General features: G+C 37.6%; 1 pseudogene; it reads left to right on the top strand.

Annotated features, from left to right (window-relative positions):
* LOC116754250 overlaps positions 1-11,686 on the top strand; it is a 51,699-nt pseudogene extending 40,013 nt beyond the window's left edge.
* Positions 11,687-14,849: the final 3,163 nt, after the last annotated feature.

Raw genomic sequence — 14,849 nt, 5'->3', positions numbered from 1 at the left:
TATATTCTTTTCTGAGAAGCGTCGGTATTTTAAAAGGAGTAAGTTGTTTCATTCAGTTAAACTGATTACTTTTACATAATCACCAGGACATAACTAACATCAAATATGATTGTCTTACACTTCTCAAATTCTATGAAAGTATTTAGATTCACCTACTGTTACTGGGTAATAGATTACAACCTCAAAGAAATACTAAATTTATTTAAAGAAACTAAGCTGCTGTTAAAGAGATACAAATATTTTTATTAATAATACTTATTGTTTATCTCTTAAAAATGCAGATGTTAACACTAAAAAGAATTTAGACAATATAAAAAAAAGCATAGAGAAATAAAAATGAAAAATCACTTAACTCTCCACATGCAGCTATAACCATCAGTATAGAAATATTACTTTAGGTATTTCCTCGTACTAATTTATAACTAGAAAAAAAGATAGAAATACTTTTATAAAAATAGGATCATTCTACTTGTTAATTAAAAACATCCTATATTGGTATATTTTAATTGAAAACAAGAGAAAGACAGTGAAGTAAAGAGTGTGAGACAGTGAGATCCAAATGGAGACATAGAAGACCCCAGCCTCCCTGTCCCCTGACAAAGATCGACAATTAGACATGACAGTACCCATAAACAAAAACATCTCTGGGAGAGCTCTAAAGTCCACTTAAGGAATTTTAGCAACACTGTGGAACTAAAAAATCCTGAGAATAATCACACAAAAACAGAATGAAGACAGCTTCATTTTACCCATATCATCCCATTTCCAAGCCAGCATTACTCAACACCAAGAGGGAACTTCCCAGCTAGAAAGAGTTTCTCAACAGGAAAGTCGAGTGACCAGTTTCTAAAGCCTTTTGGGGCACAGAAATAGAAACACAAATCCTAAATTGTAGCTACTACAAAGCTACAGATCTTCTAAAAGTATGGTACTGGCATAAAAACAGACACATAGACCAACGGACAGGATTGAGTGTCCAAAAGTAAACCCTCACATATAAGGTAAAAAAATATTTGACAAAAGAGCCAAGAATACTCAATAAGAAAACAGTTGTGTCTTCAATAAATGGTGCTGGGGAACCTAGATAATCTCATATAGCAGAATGAAATTGGACCCCTATCTTACATCACTTACAAAGATTAACTAAAAATGGATTAAAAACTTAAACATAAGACCTGAAACCATACAACTCCTAGAAGAAAATATAGGGGAAAAAATCTCCTTGGCAAGGGTCTTTGTAACAATATTTTGGATATGCCAACGACAGCACAAGGAACAAATACAAGAATCAACAAGTGGGCTACATCAAATTTAAAAGCTCCTGCACAGCAAAAGAAATGATCTACAAAATGAAAGAAAACCTACAAAATGGGAGAAAATGTTTGCAAATTAGATATCTGATAAGGTTAAAATACAAAATATATAAAAACTCATATAACTCAAGTAAAGAAAAATTTAAAAATTAGTAGAGGGGGGGACCTTGAAGATGGCGGAAGAGTAAGACGCGGAGATCGCCTTCCTCCCCACGGATACACCAGAAATACATCCACACGTGGAACAACTCCTACAGAACTCCTACTGAAGGCTGGCAGAAGACCTCAGACCTCCCAAAAGGCAAGAAACTCCCCACGTAACTGGGTAGGGCAAAAGAAAAAACAGAGACAAAAGAATAAGGACGGCACCTGCACCAGTGGGAGGGAGCTGTGAAGGAGGAAAAGTTTCCACACACTAGGAAGCCCCTCCGCGGGCGGAGACTGCGGGAGGCGGAGGGGGGAGTTTCGGGACCGCGGAGTAGTGCACAGCGACGGGTGCGGAGGGCAAAGCGGGGAGATTCCTGCACAGACGATCGGTGCCGACCAGCACTCACCAACCCGAGAGGCTTGTCTGCTCACCCGCCGGGGCGGGCGGGGCTGCGAGCTGAGGCTCGGGTTTTGGTTTTGGACGGAGCTCAGGGAGAGGACTGGGGTTGGCGGCTTGAACATAGCCTGAAGGGGTTAGTGCACCACGACTAGCCGGGAGGGAGTTCGGGGAAAAGCCTGCACCGGCCGAAGAGGCAAGAGACTTTTTCTTCCCTCTTTGTCTCCTGGTGCGCGAGGAGAGGGGTTTAAGAGCGCTGCTTAAAGGAACTCCAGAGACGGGCGCGAGCCGCGGCTAAAAGCGCGAACCCCAGAGACGGGCGCGAGCCGCGGCTGAGGGCGCGAGCCCCCGAGACGGGCGCGAGCCGCGGCTGAAAGCACAAACCCCAGAGACGGGCGCGAGCCGCGGCTAAAACCGCGGACCCCAGAGACGGGCGGGAGACGCTAAGGCTGCTGCTGCCGCCACCAAGGGGCCTGTGTGCGAGCACAGGTCACTCTCCACACCCCGCTTCCGCGGAGCCTGTGCAGCCCGCCACTGCCAGGTTCCCGGGATCCAGGGACAACTTCCCCGGGACAGCGCACGGCGGGCCTCAGGCTGGTGCAACGTCACGCCGGCCTCTGCCGCAACGTCACGCTGCCTCTGCCGCCCGCAGGCCGGCCCCGCACGCAGTGCCCCTCCTTCCCCCATCCCCCAACCCCCGGCCTGAGTGAGCCGGAGGCCCCGAATCAGCGGCTCCTTTAACCCCGTCCTGTCTGAGCGAAAAAACAGACGCCCTCCAGCGACCTACACGCAGAGGCAGGGCCAAATCCAAAGCTGAGCTCCTGTGAGCTGTGAAAACAAAGAAGAGAAAGGGAAATCTCTCCCAGCAGCCACAGAAGCAGCGGATTAAAGCTCCACAATCAACTTGATATACCCTGCATCTGTGGAATACCTGAATAGACAAGGAATGATCCCAAATTGAAGAGGGGGAATTTAGGAGCGAGATCTATGATTTTTTTCCCTTTTCCTCTTTTTGTGAAGGTGTACGTGTATGCTCCTGTGTGACTTCTAGTCTGTATACTCGAGCTTCCACCATTTGTCCTAGGGCTCTATCCGTCCATGACCTTTTTTTAAAAATTCTTTTTCTTAATAATTAAGTTTAATTGTAATAACTTTATTATACTTTACCTTCGTTCTTTCTTTCTTTCCTTCCTTCCCTCCCTCCTTTAGACAACGAATCACCCCAAATTGAGGAGGTGGTATCAGGGAGCAGGATTTATGATTTTTCCCCCTTTACCTCTTTTTGTGAAGGTGTATGTGTATGCTTCTGTGTAAGATTTTCTCTGTATAGCTTTGCTTCCAACATTTGTCCTAAGGTTCTATCCGTCCCTTTTTTTTTTTTTTTTTTCTAAATATTTTTTAATTCAATAACTATATTATACTTTTTTTTATTTTTACTGTATCATCTTTCTTTCTGTCTTTTTTTCCTTCTTTCCCTCCTTCCTTCCTTCCTCCCTCCCTCCCTCCCTCCTTTCTTTCCTTCTTTGCTTCTTTCTTCCTTCCTTCCTTTCCTCCTTTCCTTCTTTCTTTCCTCATACTTCTACTAATTCTCTCTACTTTTTCTCCCTTTTATTCTGAGCCGTGTGGATGAAAGGCTCTTGGTGCTCCAGCCAGGAGTCAGGGCTCTGCCTCTGAGGTAGGAGAGCCAACTTCAGGTCACTGGTCAACAAGAGACCTCCCAGCTCCACATAATATTAAACAGCGGAAATCTCCCAGAGACCTCCATCTTAACACCAGCACCCAGCTTCACTCAACGACCAGCAAGCCACAGTGCTGGACAACCTATGCCAAACAACTAGCAAAACAGGAACACAACCCCACCCATTAGCAGAGAGGCTGCCTAAAATCAGAATAAGGCCACAGACACCCCAAAACACACCACCAGACGTGAACCTGCCCACTAGAGAGACAAGATCCAGCCTCACCCAGCACAACACAGGCACTAGTCCCCTCCACCAGGAAGCCTACACAACCCACTGAACCAACCTTAGCCACTGGAGACAGACATCAAAAACAACGGGAACTACGAACCTGCAGCCTGCAAAAAGGAGACCCCAAACACAGTAAGATAAGCAAAATGAGAAGACAGAAAAACACACAGCAGATGAAGGAGCAAGATAAAAACCCACCAGACCTAACAAATGAAGAGGAAATAGGCAATCTACCTGAAAAAGAATTCAGAATAATGATAGTAAGGATGATCCGAAATCTTGGAAGTAGAATGGACAAAATGCAAGAAACAGTTAACAAGGACCTACAAGAACTAAAGATGAAACAAGCAACGATGAACAATGCAATAAATGAAATTAAAATCACTCTAGATAGGATCAATAGCAGAATAACTGAGGCAGAAGAACGGATAAGTGACCTGGAAGATAAAGTAGTGGAAATAACTACTGCAGAGCAGAATAAAGAAAAAAGAATGAAAAGAACTGAGGACAGTCTCAGAGACCTCTGGGACAACATGAAACGCACCAACATTCGAATTATAGGGGTTCCAGAAGAAGAAGAAAGAAAGAAAGGGACTGAGAAAATATTTGAAGAGATTATAGTTGAAAACTTCCCTAATATGGGAAAGGAAATAGTTAATCAAGTCCAGGAAGCACAGAGGGTCCCATACAGGATAAATACAAGGAGAAACACGCCAAGACACATATTAATCAAACTGTCAAAAATTAAATACAAAGAAAGCATATTAAAAGCAGCAAGGGAAAAACAACAAATAACACACAAGGGAATCCCCATAAGGTTAACAGCTGATCTCTCAGCAGAAACCCTACAAGCCAGAAGGGAGTGGCAGGACATACTGAAAGTGATGAAGGAGAATAGCCTGCAACCAAGACTACTCTACCCAGCAAGGATCTCATTCACATTTGATGGAGAAATTAAAACCTTTACAGACAAGCAAAAGCTGAGAGAGTTCAGCACCACCAAACCAGCTTTACAACAAATGCTAAAGGAACTTCTCTAGACACGAAACACAAGAGAAGGAAATGACCTATAGTAGCGAACCCAAAACAATATATAAAATGGAAATAGGAACATACATATCAATAATTACCTTAAATGTAAATGGACTAAATGCTCCCACCAAAAGACACAGATTGGCTGAATGGATACAAAAACAAGACCCTTATATATGCTGTCTACAAGAGACCCACTTCAGAACTAGAGACACATACAGACTGAAAGTAAGGGGATGGAAAAAGATATTCCATGCAAATGGAAACCAAAAGAAAGCTGGAGTAGCAATTCTCATATCAGACAAAATAGACTTTAAAATAAGGACTATTAAAAGGGACAAAGAAGGACACTACATAATGATCAAGGGATCGATCCAAGAAGAAGATATAACAATTGTAAATATTTATGCACCCAACATAGGAGCACCTCAATACATAAGGCAAATACTAACAACCATAAAAGGGGAGATCAACAGTAACACATTCATAGTAGGGGACTTTAACACCCCACTTTCAACCATGGACAGATCATCCAAAATGAAAATAAATAAGGAAACACAAGCTTTAAATGATACATTAAACAAGATGGACTTAATTGATATTTATAGGACACTCCATCCAAAAACAACAGAATACACATTTTTCTCAAGTGCTCATGGAACATTCTCCAGGATAGATCATATCTTGGGTCACAAATCAAGCCTTGGTAAATTTAAGAAAACTGAAATTGTATCAAGTATCTTTTCCGACCACAACGCCATGAGACTAGATATCAATTACAGGAAAAGATCTGTAAAAAATACAAACACATGGAGGCTAAACAATACACTACTTAATAATGAAGTGATCACTGAAGAAATCAAAGAGGAAATAAAAAAATACCTAGAAACAAATGACAATGGAGACACAACGACCCAAAACCTATGGGATGAAGCAAAAGCAGTTCTAAGGGGGAAGTTTATAGCAATACAAGCCCACCTTAAGAAGCAGGAAACATCTCGAATAAACAACCTAACCTTGCACCTCAAGCAATTAGAGAAAGAAGAACAAAAAAACCCCAAAGCTAGCAGAAGGAAAGAAATCATAAAAATCAGATCAGAAATAAATGAAAAAGAAATGAAGGAAACAATAGCAAAGATCAATAAAACTAAAAGCTGGTTCTTTGAAAAGATAAACAAAATAGATAAACCACTAGCCAGACTCATCAAGAAAAAAAGGGAGAAGACTCAAATCAATAGAATTAGAAATGAAAAAGGAGAAGTAACAACTGACACTGCAGAAATAAAAAAAATCATGAGAGATTACTACAAGCAACTCTATGCCAATAAAATGGACAATCTGGAAGAAATGGACAAATTCTTAGAAATGCACAACCTGCCAAGACTGAATCAGGAAGAAATAGAAAATATGAACAGACCAATCACAAGCACTGAAATTGAAACTGTGATTAAAAACCTTCCAACAAACAAAAGCCCAGGACCAGATGGCTTCACAGGTGAATTCTATCAAACGTTTAGAGAAGAGCTAACACCTATCCTTCTCAAACTCTTCCAAAATATAGCAGAGGGAGGAACACTCCCAAATTCCTTCTACGAAGCCACCATCACCTTGATACCAAAACCAGACAAGGATGTCACAAAGAAAGAAAACTACAGGCCAATATCACTGATGAACATAGATGCAAAAATCCTCAACAAAATACTAGCAAACAGAATCCAACAGCACATTAAAAGGATCATACACCATAATCAAGTGGGGTTTATTCCAGGAATGCAAGGATTCTTCAATATACGCAAATCTATCAATGTGATAAACTATATTAACAAATTGAAGGAGAAAGACCATATGATCATCTCAATAGATGCAGAGAAAGCTTTCGACAAAATTCAACACCCATTTATGATAAAAACCCTCCAGAAAGTAGGCATAGAGGGAACTTTCCTAAACATAATAAAAGCCATATATGACAAGCCCACAGCAAACATCATCCTCAATGGTGAAAAACTGAAAGCATTTCCACTAAGATCAGGAACAAGACAAGGTTGCCCACTCTCACCACTCTTATTCAACATAGTTTTGGAAGTTTTAGCCACAGCAATCAGAGAAGAAAAGGAAATAAAAGGAATCCACATCGGAAAAGAAGAAGTAAAGCTGTCACTGTTTGCAGATGACATGATACTATACATAGAGAATCCTAAAGATGCTACCAGAAAACTACTAGAGCTAATCAATGAATTTGGTAAAGTAGCAGGATACAAAATTAATGCACAGAAATCTATGGCATTCCTATATACTAATGATGAAAAATCTGAAAGTGAAATCAAGAAAACACTCCCATTTACCATTGCAACAAAAAGAATAAAATATCTAGGAATAAACCTACCTAAGGATACGAAAGACCTGTATGCAGAAAATTATAAGACACTGATGAAAGAAATTAAAGATGATACAAATAGATGGAGAGATATACCATGTTCTTGGATGGGAAGAATCAACATTGTGAAAATGACTCTACTACCCAAAGCAATCTACAGATTCAATGCAATCCCTATCAAACTACCACTGGCATTTTTCACAGAACTAGAACAAAAAATTTCGCAATTTGTATGGAAACACAAAAGACCCCGAATAGCCAAAGCAATCTTTAGAACGAAAAAAGGAGCTGGAGGAATAAGGCTCCCTGACTTCAGACTATATTACAAAGCAACAGTAATCAAGACAGTATGGTACTGGCACAAAAACAGAAAGATAGATCAGTGGAACAGGATAGAAAGCCCAGAGATAAACCCACGCACATATGGACACCTTATCTTTGATAAAGGAGGCAGGAATGTACAGTGGAGAAAGGACAGCCTCTTCAATAAATGGTGCTGGGAAAACTGGACAGGTACATGTAAAAGTATGAGATTAGATCACTCCCTAACACCATACACAAAAATAAGCTCAAAATGGATTAAAGACCTAAATGTAAGGCCAGAAACTATCAAACTCTTAGAAGAAAACATAGGAAGAACACTCTATGACATAAATCACAGCAAGATCCTTTCTGACCCACCTCCTAGAGTAATGGAAATAAAAACAAAAATAAACAAATGGGACCTAATGAAACTTCAAAGCTTTTGCACAGCAAAGGAAACCATAACCAAGACCAAAAGACAACCCTCAGAATGGGAGAAAACATTTGCAAATGAAGCAACTGACAAAGGATTAATCTCCAAAATTTACAAGCAGCTCATGCAGCTCAATAACAAAAAAACAAACAACCCCATCCAAAAATGGGCAGAAGACCTAAATAGACATTTCTCCAAAGAAGATATACAGAATGCCAACAAACACATGAAAGAATGCTCAACATCATTAATCATTAGAGAAATGCAAATCAAAACTACAATGAGATATCATCTCACACCAGTCAGAATGGCCATCATCAAAAAATCAAGAAACAATAAATGCTGGAGAGGGTGTGGAGAAAAGGGGACACTCTTGCACTGCTGGTGGGAATGTGAATTGGTTCAGCCACTGTGGAGAACAGTATGGAGGTTCCTTAAAAAACTACAAATAGAATTACCATATGACACAGCAATCCCACTACTTGGCATATACCCTGAGAAAACCAAAATTCAAAGAGAGTCATGTACCAAAATGTTCATTGCAGCTCTATTTACAATAGCCAGGACATGGAAACAACCTAAGCGCCCATCATCGGATGAATGGATAAAGAAGATGTGGCACATATACACAATGGAATATTACTCAGCCTTAAAAAGAAATGAAATTGAGCTATTTGTAATGAGATGGATAGACCTAGAATCTGTCATACAGAGTGAAGTAAGTCAGAAAGAAAAAGACAAATACCGTATGCTAACATATATATATGGAATTTAAGGGAAAATAATGTCATGAAGAACCTAGGGGTAAGATAGGAATAAAGACGCAGACCTACTGGAGAACGGACTTAAGGATATGGGGAGGGGGAAGGGTGAGTTTTGACAGGGCGAGAGAGAGTCATGGACATATACACACTAACAAACGTAGTAAGGTAGATAGCTGGGGGGAAGCAGCCGCAAGGCACAGGGATATTAGCTCGGTGCTTTGTGACAGCCTGGAAGGGTGGGATGGGGAGAGTGGGAGGGAGGGAGACGCAAGAGGGAAGACATATGGGAACATATGTATATGTATAGCTGATTCACTTTGTTGTAAAGCAGAAACTAACACACCATTGTAAAGCAATCATACCCCAATAAAGATGTTTAAAAAAAAAAAAAATTAGTAGAGTTACTAAATAAACATTTTTCCAAAGAAGATGTACAAATGGCCAACAGATACATGAAAGGGGGGTTGACATCAGTAAGCATCAGAAAATGCAAATCAAAACCACAATGAAATATCACCTCATACCTATTAGAATGGCCATCAATGAAAGAAAAGGTATAACAAATGTTGGTGAGGAAGTGAAGAAGGGTGTTGGTAGGAATGTAAATTGCTGTAACCACTATGGAAAATAGGATGGCGCTTCCTCCAAAAATTTAAAATAGAACTACTACATCATTCAGCAATGCCACTTTGGGGTATACATCTAAAGGAAATTACAACGGAATATGGAAGAGATACCTGCATTTCTATGTTCATTGTAGCGTTATTCATAACAACTAAGATATAAAAACAACCTAATTATCCATCAATGGATAAATGGATAAAGAAGATGTGGTATATGTATGTAAAGAAATATTATTCAGGAAAGAGAAAGAAGGAAATCCTGCCATTTGTGTAACATGACATTGTTCTAAGTGAAATAAGTCAGGCAGAGAAAGCCAAATACTGTATGATATCACTTATATGTGTAATCTAAAAAGTCAAATTCATAGAAACTGAAAGCAGGTTGGTGGTAACTAGAGTCTAGGGGTTTGGGAAGTGAAGAGATGTTGGTCAAAGGGTACAAACTTTTAGTTTGAAGTGAATAAGTTATAGGGATATTTGTACTGCATGGTGATTATAAATAAATAAAAATATTCTCAACAGCAAGTGATTATATTTATCATTTTAGTGTATTTCAAATAAATCAAATATATTCTTGGAAAAAAATAAGCTATATTAAAAGTAAAAGAATTGCCACGGTTGGAGAGTATTTTTAATATTAGATAAATTCTTACTAAAATTTTCCTATAATTCTATGTACAAATATTTACATTAGAGTTTAGAATAATTACTTTTTAAATATTTCCAATTTTGGTCAATATAGAATGACTTTTCACTATGAAGTCACTTTTAAACTTCCCATTCATGTCACCTAAACATCACATCTTAATTTTTGTTTGCTGTATTATCATTATAACATGTTCAAAACTTACAATGTACACATTTTGTCCATGACCAAAATTTCGAATAACATTTAGCCTTAGTTTTGTATTTATATGGATTTAATGAAGCACTTTCTTTTTATTGCAGTCTCTCTATTCCTGGAGGATTTTCTTTTCATTAATTTTTTATCTGACAGATATTTTGTTTTTGTGTCTTGGAGGGTTTCTTGTTGCTATTTCCTTGTTTCCTTGAGATGTATTCAGAAGTACTTATTCCTTAAATTCTTGGTATTAAGAAAGGCCTTTTTTTTTTTTTAAACCAAAGAGCAACAAGGATTTGATGTTTTTCTGATTTACCGTTCCCTTCCTCAGAACTTTCTACATGCTCTTCCACTATCTTTTACAATTTAATGTTCTATATTCTCCATCAATGATGACTGCACTTCAGTGTGGGAGAATAACCTTCCTCCTTCAACTCCTTCACAGATACAAGGAAATCCTTTTTCTAAATCAGCCATTCAAAACCTTAAACCAAACCTTGGTCTGGTCTTTGTTCCATGACAGAAGTTAGAAGGGTTAGTGTTCTAGCTATTGCCATTGTTCTGTCTCAACACTGGCACTTGCATCCCTCTGTAGCTTGAAGCAAAGAGTCCAGCATCTACTCACTTTCAGGCTCACTTCTTGCCCAGACGGTCACATGAAACTTATTGGTTTCATCTGGAATGTCAGGGCCATGAAAATCACAGACTGAAACCATTTCCCGTTACTATTGAAGACTAGCTCCTTGCTAACACTGACACTCCAGACAGAACGTGGGGAAGGGCAGAGTGGTGGGGGGAAGGGTTCCTTTTTTATAAACTTTCCCCTCATTGCTGCTTCTTGTCACTATCATGTTCCCAATACTACACTCATCAAATGAAACCAAATTCTGTATTCTCAACCTACATATTCTACATTCCTATTTCTGAACTTTCAAAATGATATTTCCAGTTAGAAATTCTTTTCTCCCCTGCCTCCAATCATTACTGAGACTATGAAACATCCAACAAATTCCAGCTGATAGGCCACCATATCTAGAAATATCTCAAGAGGAAACAAACTTTCATATGCATTCTGACTCTTGGTGATATCACTTATGACACAACTTATTATATAATTATGTAATATACTTTTAATAATATATAACAGTTTTAGGTATATCATGTCCTTAACAAATTTTTCAAGTTGCTATCTGTATATTCAATTTTAGCTATAAAGAGAATGCTATGAAGTTAGCAAGAATTCACCATGATCAGCCTATGAAGCCTCTGGAATGAGCAGTTCTTCTGGACTGAGTTTATCATGTGCCATAAAGGAGTCAAACACCTTTGGCCAGCCATCCACAACCACACCTAGTACCAGTACAATTTTTTTTATGTGATTGGGTTCCCCCTAGCATACGTGGCAACTTTTATATTCCTGATCACTAAATATTGCCTGTTTTGTTGCTGGAAGTTTGGTAAAACTGCGAAGAAGAAAAAGAGAGAGTAGTTTTTTTTTAACAGTTCGGCTGGAAACTTTGGTAGGATCCATCTGAATTAACCCAGCCACTGATTAGAATAGATTCCTCTCCTACTTACTTCCCCAGGTTCTTGTCCATTCCTCAGCTTATCAAGTCACAGATCAAAGACTCACCCCAAAAATATGCCACATGATTCAGAATTAAGGTTTAAATTAATCTGTTCTTTAAAAGAGAATATAAACAATTAAACACAAGTTATTACCATTAAAGTCTCAGTGCTTTATTTCTTTCTTTCAGTTCAACCAAATGAGATGCTGTTTGAGACCTTAGGAACATAATGATTAATTCTATTTTCAGTACTGCTCATGTTGAATATTTCCTAAATAACATCGTTTTGGGTCCAGTGTATGAGAATTATTGGATATTATCTAAAGGAATTAGACAAGAAGTAATGTAAAATATTACTCTAGCCAGAGCTGCCCTTCTGGTCAGGAAGATCAGGAAACTGTCAGGGTTTCTAATCTGTTGTAAAGCAGATTTTACACTATCAATTTCCTTTCATATGACACATCAGACTTTGTCCCTCTTGGAATACAAAACACTATTTTTGGTCTTTGATTTGAAGAGTTCCCTTCATTTGGATATTAATAATGATAGTACTTCATTTGTATTGTAACACTTCGTGGCTTCAGAGAACTAGCTGATTATCATATGTTAGCATGGTTGATGATATGATGGAGCAGAAGTAAATGATTGGAATTTAATTCCTACCGTTTTAAATTAATTTAAAAGTTTATTTAATTCTTTCCTACATTAATTTTACTTACAATGTACATATTTGAAAAGAAGAAGCAAATTACTTAAGAGCTACTCTGCAAATACTTTGGGAAGAAAATGTATTTCTCAGAAATGCTATTTTCTATGGGTATGATTTCTCCATCAGAAACTCAAGAGTTTGCCCATTTCTTCCTTTTCCTTTGTCCCATCACTTCCCCTGGTCCTCTCATGAACTGTACTGGGACAGCTATAATAAGCACAAGTACCTAGGCTTCTTATTAATTAGCATCAGTCAGAAATCTGCAGTAAACATGAAGACACAAGTTCAATTTTAATAAAAATAAAGAATATATTTTCCTCTCTTTTCTAAAAAGTCTATCTTCCATTATGTTTGTCAGTGTTTTGCCCTTGAGGTCAAAATATTATTTAACTGTGATGGTATTACATAGTAGTAACCAAGTTCATTAAATGATTTACCACAGAGTTTGAAATTTATAACTCAAGTTTAAGAGGCCTAAAATTATAGCTCTATCTTAGAATAGTTATAAATCATTTGGGCAATTATCTTCTTTGTTACAGGAATAGTGGCACAAATAAGAACAAGATAAAGATAAATTTATTCTTAGGTGTGGAATTAACTGTAAAGAGATATACAAAAAAAGATATTTTCTCAATTTTATGAGGTTTTGAGATAATTAATTATAATGCTTTAAGGTATATATTTTGAAAAATGTAAACACAATGCTACCTTGTTTACAATCTAATTAATGTAATCGAAGCAATAATTTACCATAATGCTAAATCATTTATTCTGGCAATAGATAATGTTATTTCCTAAAATACTCTATAAAATCATAGTTTAATCTTTGGCTATTTTATACCAATGTCAAGATATCCCTTCACTTTTTTCATTATTATCAAATGATGTAACATAAAGGAGTTTAAGTAAACTCAAGATTTGGATACCTTGTTAGCAATTTCTGAGTTTATTCAAAAGAACTACCCTGGCAAATAAACAAATATATTCTATCTTGTAGAGACCAAAGCTTTTCTTAAACACAAATATTTGCCTATTTAAATCATCTATACATTATTATATTAAATATATTAACAATCTGGTAATAATTTTAGGTGTGTAGAAGCTAAACCTTTGTAACGTATCATATTTTTTCTAGTTTAAGTTTTAATAAAAACATATTTTTCAGGAGTTTGATGACCTCTGGCTTTTCTAGTCAGTTAAAATAACATGTCTTAACATACTTTATTTTTAAACTATTTACTATTCATATGTGACTATATTATAGAATCCTGCTCAATTTTCTTCTGTATCATGACAATTGAAAACACTAATAGGTAGATGCAAGTATTTTGTACATTACATGCATACATATGTGAATACAAAGTCGCTTTCTATACATCACAAAAAAGTGATTTATATTTTATGTTTTGATTTTCAAACTTGCTTGTTTTTTACAATGAAGGATTTGTTTCTCTTATGTTCTACATGTTTTACCAAAAATAATGATTCACCTGTATCTTAGATTTAACATACTCCCTAATTTAGGAGAATATTAACTGTATTTTAAACAGTAATACATTTGGGACTTAGAAGCATCTGCTGTCTATAAAATAGAGAACCATAAGTTCTGCAATGAACATTGAAACCCTACCAACCTGCTTCTCAATTTCATTTCCTCCCCAGGTTGTTTGCTTCTGAATTCCATTCCAATTCTACCAAAGTTCTAGATTCTGGCTCTAAACTTAGCCAAAGAGGCTGAGATTCTAACCTCTCATTGTCAGTTCTTGCCATTCATTTCCCCCAGAGACAACCTTTAATACACTCAGATGAAATCTTCTATGATATCAGCAATCCATATGACACCATGAAATGAAGGCACCTTTCACCCTTAAAGGAATTGTCAGATGATAAAATTATGATATTTTCATGAAGGGAAGCCACCCCACTATCCTGAAGATCCTTTGCCCTCATGAACATGCCTCAATTTAGATCTTGTCTCCTTTCCAGGACTCTTAGACATAAAGTCTCGTCATGCAGATTATGATAGGGGAGATCCTAAAACTCATGGAGAGTTTGCAATAAACTAGATCTTTCTTCCTTTGTTGAGATAAAACTGCTTTTTCATCGATAATTACTAAGAACTGAGGGAAGATTCACTGTCCAGGTGTCATGATGTTATCATCTTACCTGTGTGAGAGGTATAAGAAATCACTTCTGGTACTATTACTCCTGCACCATCCCTTTGCAGTTAGCAGCCATCTTCCATTCCAGTCTTCACAAAACCCGATGCAATACCTCAGGAGAATCCTGACATGAGAAATGTGAATTTATCCATTACTTTCATATGTTTACAAGGCAAGATGATGAGGATATTTTTCCCAAATTAGTTGCTACAC

This window comes from Phocoena sinus, chromosome 5 (assembly GCF_008692025.1).
Source record: "Phocoena sinus isolate mPhoSin1 chromosome 5, mPhoSin1.pri, whole genome shotgun sequence".
Taxonomy (NCBI): Eukaryota; Metazoa; Chordata; class Mammalia; order Artiodactyla; family Phocoenidae; genus Phocoena; species Phocoena sinus.
Note: the sequence above shows the minus strand (reverse complement) of the source record. Positions and strands in the feature narration are given on the sequence as shown.